General features: G+C 51.3%; 1 long non-coding RNA gene across 5 annotated transcripts in view; it reads right to left on the bottom strand.

Annotated features, from left to right (window-relative positions):
* LOC135329332 (uncharacterized) overlaps positions 1-27,165 on the bottom strand; it is a 45,107-nt gene that overhangs the window by 12,315 nt on the left and 5,627 nt on the right. For 2 of the 5 annotated variants that reach the window (XR_010390703.1, XR_010390701.1), the window contains exon 2: positions 17,430-17,499. This is a non-coding gene — a long non-coding RNA (uncharacterized LOC135329332). Of the gene's footprint in view, positions 1-17,429; positions 17,500-19,604; positions 21,063-24,123; positions 24,202-25,831; positions 26,283-27,165 lie in introns of those variants that run through there. The other 3 variants (XR_010390702.1, XR_010390704.1, XR_010390705.1) reach the window with 3 other exon arrangements.

Genomic DNA, 27,165 nt, shown 5'->3' with positions numbered 1-27,165 from the left:
CGGGGCTTGACCACTCGCTGCATTTTCCTGGGAAGAACACGGAGCTGCCTCCCTGACTGCTCATTATTCACCCCCTGCAATTAGGTGCCACTGATAAGTCACACGAAATTGCCTTTGTTCTCCAATTGGATGACCTGCATTTCAGTAGAGTCCCTTTTCCTGTGTTTTATTCACATGCTTTCTGATTTGCCCACCCTGCCTACCATTCGAATGGCAGAGAGGATTTTGAGGACAGCTCTTTGGGCCGGCCATGAGAGCTTTCCTGCAGATGCTCTGTGCAGGTTGATGTGGAACTACAGCCAGTCCCTAGGAGCTCGCACGTGTTCCTGGACTTCGTTGGACACAACGGAGAGCTTCTCCTCCTCACAGCCGGCCCTGTGCAGCTGGGAACATGTCATGCAGGTGTTCACTGGCTATTCTAACATCACTTCACGCTAGCCACAAGCTTCAGCCTCACCTCCCAGCTTTAACCCAGGAAAGAAAACTCCAGCGCAGATGCACAACTACTGGACAAAGTGGTGTCAGCTTTTGCTAAGTCCAAAACCCACTGCTGTCAATGGCCACATCATGCCTTGTTCACCATGACCTTCCCTTTCCTCCTCAGCCAGTGCATCAAAAGGAGTCAATCCCATTCCCTGACACTCCAAATAAGCCATCTTCCACCCAGCCTCTATGCAGGACCAGCAGACTTGCGTCGTCTGCGGTGCTGCTCCTGCTCTCCATACCTTCACCAGCCAACACCAGGACCCCACAAGCACAGTGAGAGAAAGCAAAGCACGCGGGAGTCAGCGTGAAGCTGGGTGCCACCAAACTCCATAGCAAACAAGCCATGCTGCAGCAAAACTTCCAGAAACAACCTCCACTCCAGATCAGCCATGTGGCAGTCATTGCTCAGCTGTGTAAACTCCCTGCTCTTTCATTATACATTAGCTGTTCAGACGCAGACAGGAGTATGGGGAGGACAGACATTTTGGGCCATGCTTGAGAGCTTCTTTTCAGCATGCTCAAGAAATGTATGTTGGGTCTCAAGTCTTGTTGCTTTAAGTGAAAGGATGAAAAATTAATTTAGACATGAAATTAATTAGATGTGAACTGCTGTTTACATCCCTACATATCCAACAACCTCTTGTCCAAACCCACAGAATGCAGGTAGATGGGCAGACAGAGGAGAACAGCATTTTAGGAATGACATTCTGCATTGGTCCACATGCTGGGGATATAGGAAGACTTTTCTCTGCGCTAGTAATTAATAACTCTATCCTAAGCAAATGCTGATAAATCCTTTATGCCGTCCATGTTATCTCTGTTTTTCCCACTCCTGTTCTGCATTTCCATTTGCCCCTTTTGACTGCTCCACCCTTTCACATCCACACAGTTCACTTCTTTCCTGTATTTTGTAACTGGCAGTGGCTTTGACTCCCTTTCTGGAGAAGCTGTTGCTGAGGCTGTGTGAGTGATTGCATGTATATTTGTATATACAAAGACGGCTATAAAACTGTTGGAAATAAACACCTTTTAAGGGAATTGAGAGAGAGACACAGGGCAAAGGAGAAGAAAGAGCCTACAGACCCTCAGCCAGACAATTGGCAAAAATGAAGAGAAAGATCCAGTGAACCAAAAAAAGCTTCAGTTCTCTTTTAAACTCTCCATAATTTGCAACTAAAGCAGCAGCCCACACCGCTAGGAAGCCCAGCTCCTCCGATGCGACAGAAGTCACGGCAACACTCACCCCTGCTACTTCCCGCTCCACACAGCTCAATTACCCCAGGCTGCTGAGCTGCGCTGAGCACACCCCCGCCTCCTCCCAGCGCCCCTCATCTCCCCCACCGCTAAAACAGCTTTCGCCAATGGAAGGAGTACAAATATATTCATTGGCACCTTATCAGACATGCATGCAAAACTAATTAACATGGGGAGACATGCAAGCTGCCACCCAGCCACAAACACACACCCACGAGCATGCACACACACACGCACGCATGCACAAGGCAACCCTTGTCTAGGGGGGACATTCAAAAGGCTTTGTCACTAATTTAGGCATCTGTCTCAGTCTGGTCTGGTCCTCCTGGCTAGGCTAGAGTTGTGTTTTTTTCCCACTCTGTTTGACAATGCTGGGAACATGCCCGGAGACCCCTCATTCAAATCACCCCTTGACAATGGTCTCATTGTGTGAGCATATAGAAAAGGGAAAGGATGGGGGAGAAGATGGGGAGGGGGACGAGGAATTAAAATGTGAACCCAAGGAAGTGTTTACTAACACAAGCCCCGCAGCTGCCCCGTCCCTCCTCCACCCCCTTCTTCCGCCCCGGGCCACTCCAGTGGCCCAGCTTCTCTGGAGAGCAATGCGGGCAGCGGGCCGGAGGAGCAGGGCTGCTCAGGGGCGTACAGAGAGGTTGCAGGCCTGAGGGATGGAGCCTCAGGGTGTTCAAGTCTGGCAGCAGCAGGGCTGATACTGGTTTGGGAAGGGAAGGTGGAGGCTGAGGCACTTTGGAAAGGATTAGCAACTTAAAAAGCGCCTAGAAAGGACATGCTCATGGAGGCAAACAGCTGACCTGTGGAGCAAGGCATTTACTGGTACAACCACTCCAGGTCTTTCCAGACAGGGAGAAAAATTGTTTAAACCTGGCCTTGTGGATTAGAGCAAGAAACCAGATTCGCTGTCCCGTTTCAACTGCTTTCTTCAGTCCTGCTGTCAGATATTCTAAAGTGGGAGAAAAAAGGAAAGGAGCAGAGATGGGGTGGGCACTCAAGGAACAGACCAGACTCCCTTCAGGACCTCGCTGTCTTCCTATTTCCAGTTATTAAATAGCAGGAGAGAAAATTAGGAAAAAAATCCCCCCAATATGACCACCCCAACTACCCTATTCCGCTCTCTGGAAGGCAATAGAGAAGGTGGTGCAGACGGGGGTGTTTGCGCTTGGCTGGAAAGCCGTTCTCGGCAGGCACCGATCGGCTGGAAATGCCCACGAGTCGACAGAGCAATGGGAACATGGGGTGGAGCAGGGAGAGATGACGACAAAATTTTCCATATATGCAAATGCACAAGATACCCGGAGGGAGACAAAACAAAGAGACCTTGCCTGTCTTGGAGACAGGCAGTCTTCAAGATCCACGCAAAGCCAAATACTTCAATACACCTATGATGTTTGCACATGAAGGCCTGTGCAAAGCAAGATGTGATGCTGCTCAGAGGATCCCCCCATCTGAGCAGATATCAGCCCAAAGACTCTTTGAGGAGCTCAGCAAAAGCTACAAACACAAATGCTACAACCCACTCCCACCTACACAAACAGATGCACCTCAGGAGCAAGCAAACTATTCCTGTCCATCAGTGCAGTCAGCAAAGAGAAAAGCTGTTATGCAAACCCCAAAAGAGATCTGCCTCAGTGTGGTAGAGGCAGCGCAGCTCCCACGATACTATTTCTGCAGCTAGATCCACTGCCTGGAACCTTTTTATTTTCCATAAGAGGGAATCAAAGACATTTCTGGACAACACTATAAACAAGACAGGGCAAAATATCACACAGAAACCCAAGCATATGAGTGCCAGTGAAGCATTTCCTTCCCTTGACCACTGTGACAAAAACAAAGTCACTTGTGCAAACATTTCTGCCAGAAAAAGGGAAGCTACTGCCAAGAAAGCAAATCTGCACTTTTTATCCAAACAAATAGTTGTGAACAGTTTTATTGCCACATTCCTCTGCTCCAATACACAGAGATAAGCACTCAACATACAGTGACATGCACAAACTCAGGAGTAGAGCTGTGCTTTTAATATGGCAATGCAGACACAGTATGAAACAAAACCCTACAGAGATCAGCTTCCAGGGACGCAAGGATGAGGAAAGGAATTCAATGGTAAGGAGCAACAAGGGCAGTCACAATTCTGCTCTCATTTCCATGCGATACATTTGGGCAGCTTTAACTGAATGTGATTCAGTCCTCACTTAGCATATAACCTGGTGAAGCTGAGAGCAGACCTTGGTAGAAGACTAGCCAGGAGTCCAGCAGGAATTGTAGCGGAGTAAAAAAGTAGGGGGACTCTTAGCTCTGAGGCAGTGAGGTCATTCAAAGTCCTCTCTGGCTCTGACTTGGCTGTTCTTTGCTTAAACAGTGATTTGTCACTTTGTACCAGCTTCTTGAGTGCAGAGACTCAAAGCTACTTGGCAATCTCATTCCACTTGCCTCTAATGGAAGCTGAAGACCTCACCAGTCCCTCAACACATCTATTCCCTGTGTGCCGATCCCTTCCTTTCAAACACCCAAAGGGTCACAGCTCTAAAGCGCGGATCCTACATTCTCGAAAAGCTTCTTAAAGTCAGTCATGTACTTTTGCAAAACCATTTAACACCCCTCATTATTAACACTTATTTTAACATTCTTAAAACTTTGCCTTATTCTAAGACAGTGCATTTCAAAGGCTCTTTTCCTGACCAACAATTTAACACTATAGGTTTCACAAACAACAAGTGATAAAACTGTTCAGCTACTTGTACCACATAGGTAAGGTCACCTCCACCATGGGACAGTCAGGCCTGGCAGGCTCTAACTGCTTCTGTGACCTTAAATCTACTCATGCTCTTCCTCTCAGACATTGAGACATGTAAATCTCAACATCTCATTAAATTAGCTCTCCAGATCACTCAGAACAAATTGCCTTAGAACATAACTTTTCAGATGGTCACTATCCGTGAGCATATGATTTTACATGACATTTATTCATGCAAATTGCAGAGACTGTTGTCTGGTTACCCAGTTCGAGCATAAAAATTACAGTTTAGATGCATAAAGGCTGGCACCACCCTGGAAGGCGAGCTGAGACTGGAAACACATCCGAGGGTTTCAAACACAGCACAGCAAAACTTAGATTGAGTATTCAGAGTGTCACCTCTTGCAGGCAGGGACCAAGTTTCGCTAGGTGCTGTACAGCACCTCGTACCTTGGGCACCCAGTGTTAGACCAGATTTCTAAGAGCTACTGCACTGCTAATGCAGCCAGCATGTTTGAATAGGCTTCATTCATCACAGTGCTCTCTCTCTCTTACGTCATGCTGTCAACTGAGCCTGAACCAGCAAGGGCTGCCGTGGCCAACTCCTCTTCCTCCCCCAGGCCAGATCTGCCCCATCCCAGCAGGGCTGCTCTTCCACAGCACTGCATAGATTTCACTGGCATGAAATATGGGCGTCAGTCAGGGGCTCATTCACACACACCATGCCGGCCACAAAAGGAAGACCCTGTGTTTCAGGCTTGCAACTGTTGGAGTGCTCTTTATCAGGTGGTAGTTTATCAGAAACAACACCTCCCGCAAAACTACCCAAGGCAGCAGAGACGGGCTTGTGCGAGGCTGCAGGGATGTGTAGAAATGAACTTCTCCCACTGCATGTGCATGAACCTGCCACGGGGAGAGTACACACGACATTTTACGTCATTCACAAAGCCTATTCTGTCCAATAAAGTGTGGAAGTAAAACAAAGCATGAAATCCAGGCATAAATTAGCATCCCTCTAGTCTAGCTTTATTTGTGCTGCTGCTGCTGTGCATTAGCATCTAGCTCGCTGACAGACTGATAGACAGAGAGAAAAATGGAGAAATAAAAAAAAAATGGTAGGTGGGTTTTTTCCCTGTGGTTCCTGGGAAGTCTGATATCAAAGTACAGTGTTCATTCCTTTAGGACCAGAGTTTTCCCATCTTTCTGGGAGAGCAATAGGCTGTGCAGGAAAACAAATCCTTCTAAAATGTTTAGGCCTATACCTTACAAAACTAGCATCCCTCATCTGACTGCAAGCCTTGTGCAAGCCAGTCACAGCCACGGCAAAAGGGAATATTACTCCAGCAGCGTTCCCAGGGAGCTAGAGACCCCCAGGAGAAGTTACGGCATGGAAATGCAGACTCTTGGGATCAGTCCTCGCTGCAGGTGTCCGCAGAGAGCAGGCTACCCAGGATTAGCTTCGGATCATGTTCATCAGTGCTCAGGACAGCTGCTTCCTTCACTGCTCACAGCACGGCCGGGTTTGGTACCTGATCCCAGATGACATGACCAGGATCTCACACCGGCATCTCCTCTCAGTTCATGACAGAAATGTGTCACCGTCAGCCAAAGAGGAAGAGCTGTGAAGGCTTGAGGCCAGCTCCTCGGGCCAGGGAGGCCTGCAGAGAGCGTCCATCAGGCTGTCATGCAGCCTCACGCTCCTCGGGCCTGCCGTGGCAAAACGAGTGTTCATCACCGGAGACTTCCCTTCTCCCCAGGCGTGGTGGCCTCGCTACCACCCGCGCTCTCTGAGCACAGCCACGCAGGGACAATGATAAAGAGGTGCCAGTACTGCTTGCTACCACCACAGTCTCTCCTAGGCTGGCCTGGGGCCTGAGCACGGTGTGGGGCCAGCACAGAACAGCCCTGCTGAAGGATCTGTCGCTGCCCCAGCATGTCCTCCTCATCGCCCAGGCCTGGCACATAGCACTGACCTGATCCTGCTTCCAAAGCACCCATGATAGGTAGAAGATGAGGTAGCTTCCCCATGGACAACGATCTGTGCATGCTCCTGCTTTGGCTCTCCCATCTGAGCGAGGAAGCTCTTCTCTCCCTTAGACAGCTGCCAGGGACCAGTCTGCTTAGAGACACCAGACATCCTCATGGGCTCCCACAGTGCTGCGTATTGATGCAGGCGTCAGGTTTCTCCTTGATATTGAAGGCCCACAATGGCATTTACCACCTGAGAGGTCCTCTCTGCCACCGGACTCCACCTCTGTCCCCAACAAAGCACTGCAGGAGCTATTTCAGGCAGCAGAGGGAAGCTGGGATGTTCAGGGAAAACAATAAGCTGCAGCACTCAGGGAACAAGGGCAACAAACTAGGGAACAAGGGCAACAAACTTCACTGCCTTCAAAACTGACTGCAAAACTGACTGCTGGCTCTGAACAACCCCTGCGTCGTGCCAGGCCTTCCCAAATGGGTTGACACAGGCAGCCTTTGCCCAGAAAAGGCACAAAGGCACTTTGTGGGCCTTGGGGAACAGCCGTTGCACTTCCCTTCTTGGTTCAGCTCTGGCCAGGCTGGCTCAACCCCAGCAGGGCAGACTTAAACTCTGAGGAGGGTTTGAAGGAGAGGAAAGGACTGGCCATGAGGAATGTGAAAAAGTCACCTAGAAGATGAGTTGTGGAAAAGAGCTGTGGCTGCTAACACTGCAAGCAGAGGTGATGACAGGGCCAGGGAAGAGGAGCAGGAGCTGTCTCCAGGTCCTTAGGACTGAGCCACAGAAGGATGGTGGCACAAAGGTAATAACTGAGCTCAGCCTCGAGCTGCATAGCTGGCTCTGCTGTGGACTTCTCCAGAGGGCTTTACAGAGCCCTTCAGGGTTTGGAGGATGTGAGCTGCTGCTCTGACTCACACTTGATTGCCAAGAGCTGCAAAAAGCTGGAATAAAGCACACTATCATCATCCTCAGACCTCTGCACACAGTAGACTAGGTACTAGTGTGGCTACTTCTTCCAGTGGCTAGGAAGAAGGAAAGCAAGAAGGAAGGAAGACCATGGAGAAGTGAATAAAGTAACCAGAGTCTTTATTTCCCTAGGCATTAAATCATGTTGCATACTGCTGATTATGGATCGGAAACCAGCCACTTCCTACCATATCCTAAAGCTCTTGCAGCAATAGCGGACACTCATTTAATCTCCCGCATTTGGGGGTGGAAGGAGGCAGAAGTCTGAGATCCTGTCAGCCAGACCCTACAGAAATGCAGCTCGCTGCAGGTAAGATCTTCTCTGTGCAAGGAAACAAACCCCTAATGGACTCCCCAGCCAGCACTTAAGTACGTGAATCATCTGTTTCCTTACGAAGCAGTCAGCTTGCTCTGCCATATCACCCATGAACCTGATCACAAGTAACATGAGTTTGATGGGTCCCAGTCTAGCACTCATTAGCACTCTGTATTTTCACTCTGCTCCTCAGTTCCATACCATTGAGAAGCCCAGCCTGGGGAAGGCACAGTACCAGAACTGCTTTAGATGACATGGAGGAAAAGAGAGGGCCATTAGCAGAGCTTTGCAGGGATAATGAAAGCCAGGCTTAAAAGAGCCCAAGGAGTGACAGGCCCTGTTTGTACATGTCCTGACCCACACATGCAGTCTGCTCTTCAGTGAGATGAGCTCCCAGGCACTTCCACAATTCAGACAAGTGGGTACTAGGGCCACAGTGGTGCTTATGCAATGTATTACAAATGGGCAGATGAAGCCCGTTCTCCCGAGAGACTGATCCAAGTGCCAACCTGGGACGTGTCTGCGGTAACCCAGGGAGTTCCTGCACAGTCCCACAAGGACAGCTCAGAAACAGCATCTCCTCCTCTGGCTCTCAGGTAGAGCCTCCCACAGTGCTGAACATAGTACCTCTCAGTTCACCACACAGTGCTGAACAGGACCTCTCAGATAACGGAGTGACCAAAGAAATGGAAAAGCAGGCATTTTTCTCCTGAGCCCTGGCAGTGGGGAAGTCAAGTGTTGGTTTGCGAGCTGTCCTCAGAGCAGGCCGGAGCAATGAGTGTCCACAAGCGCAGCCAATTGACATTTGCATGGCCTTGCCCCTGCCACCTCCATGAGCACATACACACATGGGCATCCTCTCCTCTTACAAAAAAGGGTCCCAGGGACCAAGACTACAAACTATTACTTTTCAGCGGTTGAAGCGCTAACCACAGCCTTTGCTTGCAAGTTTTGCTATAACCAGGGTCGTTCCTCATGGGGGATGTGGTGGTGACTGGGAGAAAGACAGGACAAAGGACAAAGTGGGTTTTAGAATAACGATTACTGTTAACAGGCAAATGCAATGGTTCCCTTCTGTAGGGGACTGCTGTGACATTCCATGTGCCTGCTCCCTAGAGAGGCAACAGTACCAACCTGATGGGGCAGAGGCATATTCAGAGAGGAATACACAAAGACAAGAGGCTGCCAGGCACCCATGCAGCATTCTGGGGTCTTTTAATCCCCAGAAGAAAGATCTCCCTCTCAGGCCTGGCCCCTGGCTCCCCTCTCCTGTAAGGATCGTCCATGGGGTTTGAAATTCTTTTGAACTGGATCACAGACCTGCTCATGAGCCAGATCCTTCTTAACTGCACACATAATCCTTCACCCAGGGCCACCCACTCACAGAGGCCAAATTTCCTAGTATGTGTTGTGACCTCCTACATCAACGCCCTTGAGGACACTGGCTCAGATCACTCCTGAGAGTCATCAGTACATCTAGTGAGTTAAAGAGGACCCAAAGCAGCCCCGCTCCAACTCGAGGTATTCTATGATAATTTGATCAACCCTTCTGCCTGGCCAAAGAATCAGAGACAATGCAGCATTATTGGTTCCTTTAAGCAAAGGGCAGTTAGTCCTCTCATCAATACCCAACTGATTGCAATAAAGTACCTTTAGCTTCCCTCTGGGTGCCTTTCCCAGGCAGGCCAGCTATTCCTCATTTTTTAGCCTAATGAGAGGTGCAGACCCTGGAAGAGGGCACTGATACATCCTCTGTGGGCAAGGTGATCTGGCAGGGCAGAGCTGCTCAAGCATCTACCTATGGCTGCATAAATCAGGAGGAACAGACCCAGTATCCATAGCTACTCCAGAAGTTCCCACTGAATTTGTCTGAGTGTTTGATCAGGCAAGAGCCAGGAAGAGAGATGTTGCTCCTGGCTTGCTAGATTTTCTGCCAAGCTTGTCAGTAAGGCATGCTCAGCCTTAGTTGCCCAGCCTATGCAAACCTGGCCTGACACCCTCTACTTCGTGTGGCTTTCTGGACACCTCCTTCTGACTCACACTGCCTCCCTCCTGCTGCCCTCACCAAACCACAAAGCCAGTACTGCCACTCACAAGGTGCGCACCACGCCGCAGACAGCAGACGCACGCTCCTGGCCCATGCAGTCTCCCTGCCAATGCAGTCCCAATGTGGGGCACACAGGCAAAAGAGCCGCCTGAGGAATCCATGCCAAGCAGTGCTGAGCCTGACCTTTCTGCTTTACAATGGTAACCTGAATCCTAAATACTGGATTTCTAGGCATGCATTAAAACCATGAGACAATGGAGACTGCAAGGCTGGGGCTGGCTGCAAGCCAGCTCAGCTCCTGCCTCACCAGCATCCTATGTTTCCCATTTTATTCTTTTTTGCCCTGGTGGATAAGCAAAGTCCAACTAAGCCGTAATGCAGGTGCATGTACAAGCTCACCTAGGACTTGAGGATCCAGGACTGACCGACCCCTCACTAGAAGGTGGATGCCCAAGAAGACATGGAGGAGTGGTTGCCTTCCGCTCTCTCTCTCATACAAGCATTGCTTCTCCTTTAATTGGTTTCATTCATGGCGGCCCTTCACCAAATGTAATTATGCCAGGCTCTTTCCATCTGTCTGCGTTCAGGAACAGCCATTGCCCTCAGTGTTTATATTTTCAGTCTTCATTTCTGCATTAATCCGCCCCATGCAGCTCACATTCATGACAACGTTCAAGACCTCCTGAGGAGATACAGGCACCAAATGAAAAGTAGGATTATTTGTCTCTGGGTCTCTCCTGGCTGGGACCCACCAAACATTTGTTCCCAGGGAAAGCCCATACCTCAGTCACTTTCCATAACCACTTCCACCTCTCAATGACACCTGCACAAGCCAGTCCTTTCACAGACACATGAAAGCTGTCTGGGAGCCTGGACAAGAGGAGCAACCCTGATTTTGTCTGCACCCTGCAGACAAAGAGGTCCCTCTGCCCTGTATTCCCAAGCCCAGTCCGTGAAGCTAGACAGGGGAGACATCTGCTCAAGCTGGCATGGATCCTGTTTCGCATGAAGACAGCATTTAGTCCTATACAAACGAATGTGCTAGTTTTCCTGTCCACAAAGGCAGACGGGGTGAACACACTCAGCACGGGAATTAACACATCTCAGCTCGGCACTGGCAGCCCCTATCCACGTGGCTGAGGCTGCACAGGTCCCAGTGCACCCAAACAAATTTCCTTGCTGGAGTATATTATTCAGGGTCATTACACCTTCCTTAGCCAGGGTAGGTAGATCTTGGGGGAACATAATACTAAAGGAGCTCTTGGTTTACAGGGAGGCCAAACCCAGCAACAGAGACCCTGGGCAACCAAGCACCATCTGGTGACCGCCGGCTCCCGACACAATAGCCCATGTTGGCATGTTTATGATAGAGACCAGAGGCGGATTCCCATTATCCCCATCAGATCCTGCGATGTGGTTTCAGAAGAAGGCACCATGGGAAGCAGATGGGATAGCAGAGGAGAAAAGAACACAGCAAGACAGACAGACAGCAGAGATTTATATGAAGCTAAAGTGCATACCCATAAACATGGGATAAGCAAATAGCATGTAAGTATGAAATTAAATGCAGGAAATCTACAGTATCCAGTAATCACTCAAATATCTTCTTCACCTCTTTTCCAGTTTATCATCAGTATTTTAAAATGAGATATTTATACCAATAAGTAAAGCAGTTGTATATTGTAACCCTGGAAATATTGGCTGGGATCTGAGAAATTCGTTCAGAAATACAATTCATTTTTACAGTTATTTTGGATTCCTAGCTTTTGTGGAACACCGGCTTTCTGTGTTGGATTTTATGCCCCTGAAATGTATTTACAATGCATGGCATCTGTATTGTGCATTACATACTTAAATCATTGCTTTTCATTCATCGCTTATAAAAAAAATTGCAATATCCTGAAGCCCCAAATACTCAAATTCAAAATATTATTGCCGTGTTTTCAGAGTAATAGCACAAAATAATGTAGTGTTTTTAGATAAAGGAAAGAAAAGTGATCATGAGGAACATGGGTTCCCAAGATCTGGGAAGAGGGGGAATTTGAATTTCACACCAAGATAAATTAAAAAAAGAAAAAGAAAAAACACTAAGGTTTATTTTCTAAACAAAAACATAGAAACATTTTGTCATTTAGACAAAGAGAGAAGGGCGGGGGAGGCTCCGCATCCATTAGCTTGCTCTCTGCGATGGACAAATACTATCAGAAACAAAAAGCATGGCATAGTTAGCAGGAGCGGAGCTCAGTGCTTTAGATTTAATGATATGTATTTAAGTTCCTTTTAGGGGAAGCCTTCTGAAATCGTTGGGGGGAAAAAAAATCATGGTTTTAAAGGCTTCTGTCATTGTTGCCTACGAGTGGAGCAGAAAGGTGCTTTCTTTGTCATCCGGGGGTTTATGGCAACACCTTAACGTGTCCTTTTCCCAGGTGAAGCAACGCATGCAAAACCGCAACGTGCCAACGCGTCCCCCCCTGCCCCCACCATCGGAAAAAATAAATAAATAGAGGAACGCAGGGAAAACGGCCTTCGTAATCCACCAACAGAATGACAGCAAAGATGGTCTATCTCGGTAAATATTGCATGTCTCCCTGCCAAATCCCTCATGGGCTATTGTCCCCCCACCCCCACCCCCACGCCACCCTTTTTATATGTCATTAAGGATTTTTCGCATACACCCAAACAGGCGGAGGGAGAGACCGCGTTTGCGCCTTCCCCACCAGTTGGATAAGCCATGACAGGGCGGCTGGGAGCAGGCGCAGGGAGAACACAGGGCAAATTAGGAAGTATGTTAATTCAATTAATATCACGGAGGGGCTGGCGGGCGGGGGGGGGAGGTGTGCGCGCAGATTTTCCGCCCGAGGAAGGAGGTGGCAGAGAAAGAACTGGGGCATGCCAGCTCCCGTTATTGTTCTGCCTTCATCGGTAATTAGCACGATAAGGAGGGGACGGCGTGAGGGAGGCAGCGTGGCGAAGGCGACGCGGCGCTGCGCCCTACCTCATGCCCATGCGGCCATCTTACAGGCAGCGCTCGGCTCCCGCAAAATGGCTGCCGGGGCCCCCCGCGCCGCTTCCGGGCAGCAGCAGGCCGCCTGCCCCGCCGGGCCGCCGACGCCAGGCGCCTCCGGGCACCGGGAGCCCGCAGACCCGCTTTGTCGGGATGCCGGCACCGCCAGCTCCGCACCCCGACTGGGGCCTGAGCCGGGAACCGCGGCCGGAGGGCGAGGAAACACGGGGCCCGACCACGAATCGAACGGCGAGTTATGGGCAGATTCTGCCTTTCTCCTGCCCGAACCAAAACCGCACAAAAACCAAGAAAGAAAACGCAACCCTCCTAAATCTTAACTTCAAACAAGATCATTTAGGAAAGGAAAAGGCACGGTTATACCAAAAAACACAGACACAGCTTCTCACGCTACTTCCCATTTCTCAGGAGCTTTATGGTGGAGCACGAGCGTTGCTCAGGTCTCCAAACGAGCAATATCCACGTCTTAAAAAGACACCAAACGCCAGCCAAGGAACCCTCATCTGTGGTCACGGGCTGTCCTCAAGATGACCACAGCAATTGCTGACACAAAAACAGAATTTGGAAAGCATTACGTGTGTTTTCAGCAGTGATGGGGCTATTCCACATGGTGAAAGAGGTACCTGATGCGTATTGGAAATTTGGGATCTGCCGCCGTGCTTTGCTGGACCAGGGATGGAGCTGGTGTTACCCGTGCGGGAAGGCGATGACCACCGCGCGCAGACAGGGCTGTGTTATACATCCTACCCAGACAGCTAGACGCACAGGACGGCAGGCTGGCTGCTCTGCTCTGGGGCTGTCTACATGGAAAACCACACCATTAAAATGACAGCCCTATAGGTCAACCGCTACTCCTACTTGCTACTCTGGTGCACATCTCTGTTCTTCTAGGCTAACACCGACTTTCTCGAGTTGAGCTTAAACTGCTCCCAACACGGCATAACTATGATACAGGACAGTCCTGCCTTCTGCTAGAGTAAATATCCACGGAGGTTATACGTACACAGCTCCTAGATCACTCTCAGATCCACCCCCCAACCTCACGTCCGCAGACAGACCTGCCCTTGGGTAACCTCTCTGTCCTCCGCACGCTTCTGGGCTCTTCCCCGTGCCCGTGACACGCTATTACACCCTGCTTCTCTGGGGTGCTAATCCCACTTGTCAACCCAAGAGCAGACGCAGACGGGGGCTCGGCGTTTTGATGACGTTGTGATCTGTTCAAACCTTTTTGATGTCTGGGCAAATGGGAAAGGGGGAGTCTCCATCCTTCGCAACCTAACTCTGCTACCTCTCGGTGAAACAGCTCAGGACCCCCATGCCCGCGGCCATCGCTAGGTTGGAAGAGGGGAGGGGAGTTACGGCTCCTCTAGGAAGAGTGGGAATTTCAGCCTAACCCTAAGTGGAGAGCACCATGGGGACAGCACATTTCTCTTCAAACAAACGCATGCATCAGGGAGTGTGTGCAAGCACCGAGACACCATATTTATACAAATAGATGCATTCCTAGGAAAAATGCAAATAGCATCCTCTTCTGTCCCAGGCTTTCGGAGCTCCTGACATCCCCAGGTTTCAGAGGAGCACTACTGAGCCTCAGATCAAACATGAGCCCTGCAGGGGCTCCCTCAGGGAAGCAGCCGCCCGCCGGGGTCTCTTCCCTGCTTCCCCGCGAGGTTTCCCGACCCAGCCTGCCTTGGGTGCTCTCTTCTGACACACGTAAGACACGTGTGCACATGCAGAGCCTTTTTAAAAGGCGCTCTGGGAATTGAGCTCCACTTGCTCCTTCTTCTAAGTCAGTCGTCATAAAATAGCTTTTGTTTTATTTTTAACAAAGCAACAGAAATAATCTCTGTTCACAACCCTTCTGCTCCCCAGCCCTGTCCTTTGGCACAACAAGCTGCTGCGTGGCCCCATGGAGAAGTGGGCAGGGAAAGACAGAGGGGTAAGAGGGGCTGGGAGAGGTTGGCTTCTGACGCACAGAAACCAGCTCCTCTTTCCCTTCTCTTGAGCCCATCATTTGGCAGGGCAGAGGCAGTGGGATGTGAAAGGGCCTGGGCGTTGGGTAAGGCACTCCAAACCTCCCCAGCCCCGTCTCCAGTCATCCCCTACACTCCCAGCCCACTGAAGTACCCTCTTGTGACCTGCAATTTAGCTTGCACTCTGCAAATCGAGGCCTCTCTTTGGTACCAGCAAGGGGTGACTCTCGCAGTAACATCGCAGCAATCAATGGGCTGACATGAAAGAGGACACAGCCCAAGCTCTGCCTGACCATGGCATGTCCTCCTCTCCAGGCTAGCCGCAGACCCTGTCTCTCTTCCTTCCTGGCCCCAGTCGCCTGGGCCCCGGACTCGGACATGCCAGAGACATTTCTTGATGAAACCTATCAGTGAGTGAGTGGCAGCTGAGCAGGTACCGAGCAAGACGCGGGGCCAGACAGCAGCCAGGGGGGAAGGCAGAGGGTGGAGGGAACGTGCCTCGGGAGGAATACTCACAAAGGGCTGCTTTCATTAATAAAACATTCCCCCCTCGGTCGCCTTTTGATTTGGGTGTAAGAATTAACCCCATCTGCCCAACAGCATGCTACCTACCAAGTCATCTCTGCTGAGGAAGGCCGTCTGACATGTGTCTGCTCGATTGCTACACCTCCCCCTGCCCACGCTCCTCGGCTCTCCAGACCCCCGCCACACAGCTCATCAGCCTCGCAGGGTCTGCCCTATTGAAGAGATCTTCTTCCCACAAGATAGATTAGATCCAGTGAAAATAGGCTTAGTGAAAATACCATTTCACTATTAATGCCCCCCCCATACTCTCTAACACCCAGAAAGATTATAACAAATCCCAGTCACCTTTTGCCTCTACTAACCAGTGCTCTAGTCTTTGCACTGCATGCCTTCCTTCACAAGCTGGAGAGCTGGGCACGGAGTCGCACTTGCACATCTTACACATATACACATATATAGCTATACAGCACAGGAAATATTCAGCCACAAACACAGATCTCCCCACACATCTCCCCATGCTCATCACGACACCCCGGTGAGTCCCTCTCTATTGCACTTGCAACACCTAGTCCTTAGGCATCAGCAAAAAGTTGCAACAAAACCTGTTATTGGTTTTAAGCACGGTCTTTCCATTCAAAATTGGTGGGGGCTGCTTTTACGTCCCTGAGACATTTCTATTCTCTCCTCTGTCTTGACTTTCTGTTTTAAGTAAAACTGAGATGCAGAGATGCCTTTGAACAGACAGCCCCTTCATTTTTCCAGAGGTGTGTTTTAATGAGTGACTTGCCTTCCAAAAAGGGGCCGGCGGAGGGGAACGGGGGAAGGACGGCAGATTCTCCACACAAATTCAATAGCTGGTAGGTTGCCATGGGCTAAAGCATTCCTCTGCACACATGAAGGGAAGGGACTCCGGAGCACTAAGGGTTTTGCCTCTCATGAGTTATAGCTCTACCCTTCAAGAGCGGAATAAATGCTTTATCCCATTGCAGCCTGAGATGTATTCTACATAGACGGATTGATTTCCCCTATTGTTCTTAATAAATCCTGGCGCATGAAGAAACTCGCTGCACAGCCATTTTTCCTGCCTTGTTCCACCTTGCAGAAGTAATAAGGGTCAGATGTGACCGTAGTGGGAAGCAAAGGCAGCACTTTGCTGGAGCTACTCGGATCTTGGAGGGTGCAGACAAGCAACACCCTTTTCTCTGTTTATTCTCCCTGGCTGAGTCTAAACTGAAGAAACCGGGGACCACCGTTGGGTAGCAAAGCACCAGCGTGGCTCCATGGGGAGCTCCCCCAGTACAGACTGGGCCTGGATGAGCTACCCCTGCTCTGACCAGGGACCGACAAGGCTCTGGCCCTCTCCAGTCACAGCTCCCATGAGGGCTGATACATACAGCCTGCCCTAAGTGCGCTCTGCTCCCTGCCGGGTCCTGCCTGCTTCTCGGCTGAGGAGCCCACATCACCAGCCGGGGTGCTCCTCTGCCTTCGCGCCCGAGAAAAACTCAAAAGCAGGGTGGTCGGGAGGCTGTCCATCCTCCTTCCCCCAGGAGCTCAGGGGCACGTCATCTGAGGGGAAGACTGCGATGTTTGCCCCATGGCTGCCCGCAGAGTATATCACTACAATAGAGCAGGATTCAGATGCCAAATAATAATGGAACAACTCATGAGATAGTTTAAAAAAATAAAAAAAAACCCCAAACCCCCTCTCAACGACTTCCAACTTGACAACGTTGCAAACCCTCAATTTCTGTCGAAAGGCTCTTCCTCCCTACTGCCTTTTCTTCCTGCAAGGTTTACACCCATCTTCTTCCCCTACACCAGGAGGGGGTTGCTGGCCACAGCTTCATTGGTACCCAGCAAGGAGGCACTGCTGGGCTCCGGGAAGCAGGTGGCCTTGCAAGGACCTGCCTTGGCCGCCTGCTTCTAGCTCCATCAAGGCTCACTGGATTATCGCCGTTGGTCTTCTCCAGCGGCAGCTAACAACTGGCCCCATTTCAAAGGCCTAGCGGGGAAATTTGGCTGCAGGAGGGAGGGGAGGGATCAGGTAAAAGAGCCGGTCTCCCGTGCATGAGTTGAACTCACTCCTTCAACAAGACTCCCAGGGACTCACCTCTCCTTGTTCAGGTGGAGACGTCCCTGCCCTTCCCAAGGCATCCCACTCCACAAACGCATAGTCATGCCTGGTTAAGGAAAAGAAAATTTGTCTCAATTAGGAAGAAGCTCCCACACATATGGATGGGTGTCAAGTAATTACTGAATGTCACTCACGGAGAAATGGCTGAAAAAGAGACCTTAAATTTGGGACTGTGCAAACATGCACCCGCCATTGCAAGTGAGTTATGGACCTCGGCATGCTTCAGAGCATACCTTGTGCAGATGCTTTCAAGCCCATCCCCTCAGCTGAAATACACACAGCCACATAAAATACAGCCAGACACGACCACGTTCTCTAATAAGGAAATAAAGCCGAGTGGACCTGCATTGCCAGCACCCAGAGAGCAACACTGTCTCTTTAATTTTCTCCCTGGCTATCTCATCCTTTGCACAAACTCTTTCCTCCCCATGGCTTCTTCCAGCCTGGTGGGCAAAGTGGGAAAACATCATTAGGGAGGAAAAATAATTTAGTTTGTTAATCAGTATCCAGTGGTGGGAAACAAGAAAGACAGAAAGCAGGGCTGGCGGTTAGGGCTTAGGAAGGGCCAGCACAAAGCCCACCATTCATGACATCTGGGGCTGGGATTCTCATTGAATTAAACAGACACAAAGAGCAGAGGCATTTCATGCTCTCTTCACAAGAATTATCATATCTCCCTGGCACTAGGAAACCTTCAGCATGGGAGAGGGGGAGAGAAAGAGAGAGGGGAAAGCGGGCAGGCTGGGTAGAAATATGGGGCAGGGTAGAGGCGGCTTTGTTCCAGGGTTGGATTTATGGATGGGATGCAGTGCGTTGCCTTGCCAGGAGAGACAGGGCCTTCGCGCGCTGGGTCTAATAAGAATCAGCAAATGTGAAACAGGGGGCCCCTGTGTACCATGAAGCAGGGAAACCCGCGTTTGACAAGCCAACAGAATAACCGCTCGCGTCTCAAGGCTGCGGAAGGATGCTGATGCTCGTACGAGATGTGTCGTCTTGTGTGTGTCAGCGAAGGGGGGGAGAAGGGGAGAGGCGAGGAATAGAAACAAGAGACCAGGCAGCATCATTCAGTCATGAAAATTAATTAGCTCATGTACAAACCACGGCTGCCTCTTCCCCATTGCCCCGCGAGCATCCCCGCAAAGCCATGGCGTCCGCGGCGCCTGTGACCGTGAATGACAGGGGCAGATTAGGCAGGCTCCTTGGGACACCAGCCTGGCGGCACAGGGGGGCCGACCGTGGCAGCGAGAAACCCAGAGCCTGTGTAATAAAGCGCAGAGGGGACAATCAGGGAGAGGGGTCCTTGGGGAAGTGCCAGAGCCTAGGGGTCAGGAGAAAGAGATAGGGAGAGACTGGGCACTGCACTGAGACCGGACACCGTGCTGAGACCCAGCAGCATGTTGCTGCTACAGCAGAAGTTTGGATGGGTCTGAAAATCCAGCCGTTAATGGGCCTGGTGCAGAGCAAGAGCATTTAGGCTCTAGACCATCAGCTCTCCGGGGCAGGACCTGTCGTTTCCTCCAGGCTCCCACAGCGAACACCTGCCCTAATCCATCTCTGGCCATTACCAGGAGACCACTTTAAATACTAATTGCTCCCTGACCAAGACCTGTGAGCTGCCGGGAGGCCTCCCTGCATCATTACCTGTGGTAAGAGGGGGCTGATCTCTGACCTCAGGTCCCCGGGGTAATTTGACCCAGCGCACTGGTGCCACAAGTGAATATTGCTACCCGGTGAGTGAAGACAAGAAGCTCCTGACCACCTCCGAGCTGCCCCATCCCTGAGGTTTTGGATCTCTCTGCAGTATCATGCTTATTCTTTGCTGAGAGCAACCACAGGAGAAAGAGGGCGCAGGCAGCAATTACCGAGGGAAGCAGGCATGAGAAAGGAATGAAGAGATCCAGAAAGCGATCAGTAGAGGAAAAGAAAGAGAAGCCTCTTCGACATGGGATGTGTGTGGAGAACAAGAAGTGCACTGGAAACAAAGGGATGCAAGGAGAGAGGAGAGGCTGGGACGGGCATCTCAGCAGACACGTAGGTAAAAGTTGAAAAGGAAGCACTAATTAGCACCCCGGCCATCACTTCCCATTAATAGCTTGTCACTGTTTCCTTGATGTTGCTGAGAGCAGGAAAGTTGGTATGTGTGATGCTTACCTGTCTGTATCTCATTAACAGAAGTCAGGGTGAGAACAGACGTTTATTGCCTGCATCCAGATAGACAAGCCCTGAGATGCAGGGAGAGAGAGGAAAAGTTATGGAAAAGACGCTCGTGAAACAGAAGCCCATGCCCACACAATGGAAACCCAAACCTAGCACGCTGGATGCCTGTGCCAACACAGGAACAGCCCCAAGCAGATGTTGGGCTCCAGCAATCCACGAAGAGAAAACACTAGGTCATATAATTATAATCCAGAGCAAAAACACTGCCAGCCTGAGAAAATGCTTTACTATGAGCGTAAGATACGTGCAGGGGCCATGACCGGATTACACCCGGAAAAGTAAAACAAAAAAACCCTCCTGCTTGCTTCCCCAGACAAATTTGCTCGGCCAGAGTCCACCCACCTACAAAAGAGAGATAGCCGAATATCTCCTCGCAGATATCGCAAGCCACAACGAAGAAACTTCCCAACAAGGAGAAAAAAAGGATGTTTCAAGCAGAGACAAATCTGCTTTGCATCTAATCACCTCCAAAGTAAAGTAGAGGCAATTCTTCCAGCAGTTAAAAAAAAAAAAAAGATTAGATCTGCTGTTTAATGCACAAAGGCCTCCCCTTCCCCTCCAACACGTGGAACGGCTCCCATTAGCGACACTGGGAAGAAAGAGCATGCAAGGCAAGGACACAACGGCAGCGAGTGTGTGTGAGCTGGTAACACGCGTCTGGGTGGCGTGATGACGGGTATTTGTGTGTGTGTGCGAGTGTGTGCGCGCGTGCACGTTCCTAGGGGCACCCTCACTTTCCCAAGGAGGCAAATGCAACAAATAAGCTGAAGATTCCTCAAGATACGGAGCCCAAACCTCCCTAGGATTGAATGAGGCAAAACCAAAGGCAAAGAAAACATCAAGGCCGTTTCTGAGGGAACAAAGGCTTCCCCCTTTCAACTTGGAGACATCTTCTTGGCCATTTAACTCAGATTGAGTGTAGGATCTGTTGACTCCCCCCTTTATTCAAACGAGCTCGTTCAATAGTCTGCTAGGTCTTTTCTTCTCTACAGCTTCTCTACCCCCGTATTTGCTGTCCCCTACCAATGCAGTTAATGCCACATGCAGAAATACAGCCCTGAAATGGCCTCATTTAGATTGCATGGTCAAGCACTTCAAAGTTAGGAAATGTCCAATTTATGGCTGTCCATGCAACCTTATTTCCACCTCACTGTGCAGCCACCCTGGCCAGGGAAAGAGGGAGAGAGCTAAAAATAGGCTGTGACTGTGTCATTTCAGCCTCGTAAGGGCACACGCAGAGAGAGGCTGAATTAACGTCTCATGGTCAAACGGAAATCTGGTACCCTCTGACTCGCAAGTGTTCGGTTTGGTGCCTTAAACCATGGACATTTTTAATCTACAGAAATCACATGCATTTTAAACATACAGAAAATGTATTATTTATAGCTAATAAATAATAGATTGTTTATATAAGCAAAAAGAAAAACAATCGTATGCAAGTGTAACGCATCCCCGCCCCCCCACCCCCACCCCACCTCCATCGCAGCCTTCGTCCTGCCCGGGGAGCGAGGTTTCAAGCCCCGAGCCTCGGCACAGATTTCTGCCACTATGAAATACAGGACTAATGTTATCTGGCAGCGGCAGAAGGCTGCTCTCCCGGGGGCCGCGGTGGCAGCGAAAGCGGGCTGCCGGGGTTGGCGAGGGCCGGGCCGGCATGCGCACACACGGACACACGCAGACACACACTTTTTCCTCCCCGCACCAGGACCTGGAGGAGTTTGCTACCTGGAGATTTGGGCTACGCTACAAGAACGTGCGCTAGATGCAGCCGCAGTAGCAGAAGTTGGCTGTAATCGTCTTCCCACCGACAACAGCCGGCCCAGGGCAAGGCAGCAACGAGAGCCCAAACCCTGCCCGTGGTCTGTTATTATTCCGGGGAAACACCAATTTCTTTTTTTTCTTTTTTTCCCTGAGGAGGCGACCGAAGGGAAATTGTGATTCTGAACAATTCATAATTCAGCTAAACCTGAAAGGAATTTCGGGGACAAAGAATAGGCATTTCTCTAGCCTAAGAGCTTCCCCCCGCCGAATTTCAAGGGCCTGCGACAAACAATGGGAGTGTCAGAGGGTCTCAAAAAGAAAAAAAAAGTTCAAGAATCTTTACAATAAAAAGTGTTAGGCAACACAGAGGTCAGCACCAGCTCCTCCTATAATAAATAGCAAGACTATCTTACATTAACTATAGGAGACATTTTAATGCAGTGTCTCAGCTTCGTGCTAATTATACTTTTTCACCATATTTTGAACCTAAGAAAAAATGTCATCAGTTAATTATAACAGATGAGAGAGTGTGAAGACTTCCTCAATAAATAATGCCTTGATATCTCATATCCAACAAGCTGTGCTCACTGCTCTGAAGGTGCCCAGAAATATGTCCTCTCAGGAAATATATCAAGAAATGATGGTCCCATAAGCTGGCTTTGTTTCCAAGCCTTGATTTTCAGCCCAATAATTAAGTGATTTTTATGGATCTGGGAGAGTAAAGGTCATGGGATTACGGGAATAGGGCCAGAGAGATTCAGTGTTAAAAAAAAAAATACAAAAGACCCCAGCAAATTCCCCCCATAGACACACACACAAACACACAGAAGCCATTTGGTTTCCGGGCCCAACTGCGCTCTCCCAGGTTTCCCGAGGTCCCGTCCCTCTGGTCCTCTTTCACTCCCAGCATCTCCACAGTAATCCCGCACGCAGAGAAAAAGGCTTGCTCTAACGGGACCAGGCCCCGGGACGGCGTGCCGGGGAGTCAGCGAGCGCCGGGGCCCGGCTCTGCCGTCCGACCGCCCCGAGGAGGAGGGACCCGTCCCCGTCCTGCTGCCCCCACCCGCGGGTGCAGCCCGCAGCACCGGCCTCTCGCCATCCCTGCCGGGGCAGGTGGGTGCCCGGGTCCGTACTGAGGTTCGTTGACTAAACCATCTTTCTTTCAGCTCCTTTCCCCACCCGGCACCCCTCGCTTCTCCCTCTGAAGAGCTGGGATTTGGCGTGGGAAAGATGTCTTTGGGCTTTTCACAAATCCAGTATCCCCTTGAACCAAAACCAATTAGCCTGGCCCAAGGTCCTGCCATTGAAGGACTGTCCCTTCTTTTCAAACCCCCGCGGGCTCAATTGCTCTAAGGAGCCTGGATGTGAATGAGCAAAGCCCACTTAAAGTGGTACTTAAGGCCAGACCAGGGTGAAGGAAAAGAGAAAGCCTCTATAGGAACAGCAATCCGAGTTTCCAAGAGACAGCTAACTGACTGAGACTGTGTTCTTCCCCCCCCAGTTCTCCGTTTCTTACCCCCACTGCTGAGCTTTCAAGGCAAACACTCCTAACTAAACCTGAGCCACTGGACAAATATAGGCAACGGCACCTGAGAACGCGATTCCTGCTGCGGAAACCCAGAGCCTGGCCCGCACTCGTTGCAAAGCCGGGGAGCCGGCGCTGCCGGTAAGAGATGGGAGGTGACGCTTTTGCCGCCGGGCTCTTGGCAAACCCGTTCCCGGGCTTGTGGAAGTTGAGCAAGGGGCAAAAAAGCACCAAACCCCACGAACCAACCTGGAAATGGCAGCTGCCAGGAGTCACGTGCCGGGGAAAGACAGCCCGGGCTGCGCACGGCCATCTCACGCTCCCGTCCCCAGAGCTCGACGGGGCAGCAACGCCCAGGAGCCCAGGGGACAAAACTGCCCTGGCGCCTCGGCACGTGCACTGCCAACGCCGTACGCGCACCGCCATGTGCCAGACACAAACACCTTCAACTCACAGCTAGGGGGAAAAAAAAGTCCTATCACCTGCACATAGGCCAAATTAGCACCTTCCCACCGCGGAGCCGCGTGCCCCGAGGGGACGCGAGGAAGCGCGGTGCTGGCACACGCGGACACACGTATCTGCACTCGGCAGAGGCGAGAGACTCGGCGCTCAGCCCTCCCCGGCAAGGGTCCGTCATTCGCACCTTGCGAACCGGGGATGGGTCGCAGCCACTCGCGCCGGCCACGGCCACGAGCAGGATGGGGCCTCCACGCTGGTAGTCTCTGCAGCTGCTCCGACAGCTCAGACAAAGCCGGAGAAGACAAGCAGGTAAACAGGCGCCGTACGTCTGCATCAGGGCGAAGGGAGACAAAAGGCATCGCGGAGCCAGGCCTCCCACTTCGAACCAGCCATCGCCAGGCGATCTCACAAATATGCCCATTGATGGGATTTCATCCGTGGCCAAACGGCGGGGCTCGCACGGCCTCGGCCCCGTTCACGGGCAGCTTGCTCGAACCGACGGGGCTGAACTGCCTCTTCACCACCTACCCCCGGTGCCCGACGGCTCTGGCGGACCCCGGTAGCTGGGACAAACCCCCACACCGCGTGCCTCGAGCCAAACTCGCCGTATGGGGTCGAAGTTTCAGAAGAGAAATAAAGAGTTTGAGGACATGATGTCCCAGGGCATCAGTCCCCAGGGTAAAAGCACATACAGTATTTTCCACTTACCCCCTTCCTGCCCATGCGGCTTCTCACATTTCTGCCTCTGCCTGCTCCCAGTTGCCCATCCCAGCGCTGCTGGAAGAACAAAGACATGAAGGCCCAGCTCGAGCAACCTTGCCCACGTGCTGCCGGCCCTGCGTGCTACCGCTCGACCGGGAGGGAGCCCCGCCGAGAAGCCCCCCGCGATGCCGGCAGCGCTCGCTCTGGGCTCCCAGGCCCCGGCGCTCCGGCCCGGCACCGCGCGGGCAAAGAGCCTTAGGAGACACCTTCTCTCCTGGCTTTGGGCTGCATGGGAGAAGAGACCCAGCTGAAGCCGATAGCTACACAAACAGGGCAGAGGGTTAAGCCTCTGGCAGAGCCAGGTGGGCCACCGGGTTATCACAGCTCTGGTACAGCTAGCCACATCCCATCCCCGGCCCAAAAGCAGAGCCCCTGCCCCGCGTGACCCTTGTCCCTCCAGAGCACTTAAAAAAAGACACAAAGCGAAGAAGCGATGCCAGGTAGGGAGGGACTGTCTAAATGCAGCAGGTACATCACGAGCATGGGTTTACCGGGGGGTTAGCGGGGTTTTATATACCTCTTTGCCCTCCACCCCTGCACACAAACTGGTGTGGCTGGTGCCACTGTACCCTGTTAATCACCGCCATTCCCCAGCCTCCTCGTTAATCGGGAAGGGGCTGCCTCCACGGCTCCCCCAGGCACCCGCCTGCCTGTGTTTGCACAGACACCAAGAGCGAAAGTAAAGAATTAAGCACGAGCAGAATTCAACCACGGCTTCCCTCTCCCAGAAAAGATGGGGCAAGCAGCTCAGTCCCTTTCTCCAGATGTGCAAGTAAAACTCCTCATCTCAATCCCGTCATGGGGGGACTTCTTTGGGATAAGCAAGCCAACCCTACTGCCTGAAAAGATACATGAAAAATCAGCTCTGAACATGTGATGTTGGGGGAAAAAAATTGGGAGTGTAGGGCTGTTTCTGAACAGCTGATCCTATAGCGAGATGGAAAAGCTTGCATTGGATGCTTCATAAAAGTTCACATGTAGATGCTGATTTCCACACTTGTATTTTATTTTCTAAAATTATACCTATATATATTTATATACACACACAAATACATTTATTATATGCGTGCATATATTTTTTTTCCTCAGATCCCCTCTTTATATAGTCACCTACTGCAATCACAAAAGCCAGGGACAGAAATACCTACTGGGCTCTGCCAGTGCAGAAACACTCCCACCAGAACAGATTTTCTCTAACATGCTGGTCGAATGATTCCTTCTGAATTATATTCATTAGGAATTTGAATGTTTCTTTCCTCCATCCCCCATCAAATCATTACTCCGGAATAAATGCATTCATCAACCACCTTGCTCAGTTCTCTCCTGCTTTGTTCAGTCTAGTTTTAAAGCATCTCCACCGAAACTGTTTCCACCTGACTCGATGCTATCATACAGAAGAAAAAAAAATAAATAGAAGAAGAATTAAGTGCCACGCACAATATTGTGGAAATAATTGGAAAATTATTTCTTAAAAATAACCGACATAATAAAGGAGGGAAATAACTACATTCCCTCATCCCCATCTCCGATCTCTTCCACAATTTCTGGGATTGCATCAAGAATACATATTCCAGATGGGCTGGCGAGAACAAGGTTGGTTCTTAATGACACGTCTTTCGCAGTGTTTGGAATGAATGATTCATTCGGATCTCACCGAGAGTCAGTGCCACAGTTGAGTTACATTTCTAGAAAATCCGTATCTTTAATTCTGGCGCTGCGTGTGGGACCCAGCAAATCATGGAATTACTGCTGTAACTTCGGATTAGTAACGCTTTCTAAATGATAGTCTAATTCCAGGCCTTCATGCTTTTCAGCGTTCAAACTCACACAGCCTTTTCCCTGGGAGGCTTCCCGTGGAATTAGTGCTGGCGTCTTCGTCTTTCTCTGCCCTTTTTAATTTCTCCAATGACTTCTCATTAGAATATATAATAACAACAGCTCCTCAGAACTTTTCCTTCTCCCGTATAGCCAGATTCAGGCCGAGATCCTTTTCCTTACTGCTGGTACGGCGGTGGTGTGCTGGCCCTGGAAGGGTGCACGGGCATACTGAGCTTTGCGGGCCTACGCGGCGTCTGACGCCATTCCCCCGTGCAAGGGATGGCGGAAACCTGCCTCGGAGGTGCGCGGGGCTCCCACCTCTCGCTTCTCCAGCGTGCCGACGGGGCCGGCGCCTCGGTCCTGCCTGGCTGCTCTCCCTCCTCGGCGAGACCTGCGCCCGCCACCCGGCTGCAGGGCAGAGGATGAGGCAGGGCACCCCGCGCCCCACCTCTGGCGGCTTGCAGCATCTCCCCCGCCTCCGAAGCGGCACACGGAGAGACGCGGGGGGCAGAGAGCCCGCAAAAAAGCCCCCTCGCAACCCCGGCCACCGGCAGGCCGTGGGAAGGTTTTTCTCCGCAGCCTCCCCGGAGCTGTCGCGGCCCAGGGGGGCTGCCGGCGACGCGGGGACCAGTCCTGCAGGACCCGAGCCCCGACTGCCGCCCAGCGCGGGCTGCGGGCCCGGGGCATCGCGCCCTGCCACCCCCGGGGCTGCCGCCCGCGGTGCCCCGCGCCGTGCCCCGGGGTGCTGGGGCCGGGGGGCGCAGCCCCAGCCAGGGGCGCTCACCCCACAGCGGCTGCGGAAACGTGCCGGGGAGCTCGGCGGAGAGCGCGGTGCTTTGTGTCGCCATGGGAACGGAATGCAGATTTGCCAATTGCTTTTTTCCCCCCCCTTTTCTTTCTTTCTTTCCTTTTTTTTATTATTTGCCAGACATTGTAATACATATTATGTTTCAACTTCTCGGGCTTGCAGCAGAGGTGGGGAAGGCTTTGTGCCTGCGAACCGCTCGGCTCCGTAGCAAGCCCCAGGGCCGGCGGGCTGCACGCCGCAGGGGTGCACCCAGCAAGACCCCTTCCCTGGGGACCCCTTCCCCGGGGACCCCCAGCTAGAGACAAAAGCAACTGCCACAGCACACGAAAAGTGACTAAATCGTCAAGAACCTGACCACGAAG

The sequence above is a fragment of the Dromaius novaehollandiae genome, chromosome 10, assembly GCF_036370855.1.
Source record: "Dromaius novaehollandiae isolate bDroNov1 chromosome 10, bDroNov1.hap1, whole genome shotgun sequence".
Classification (NCBI taxonomy): Eukaryota; Metazoa; Chordata; class Aves; order Casuariiformes; family Dromaiidae; genus Dromaius; species Dromaius novaehollandiae.
Note: the sequence above shows the minus strand (reverse complement) of the source record. Positions and strands in the feature narration are given on the sequence as shown.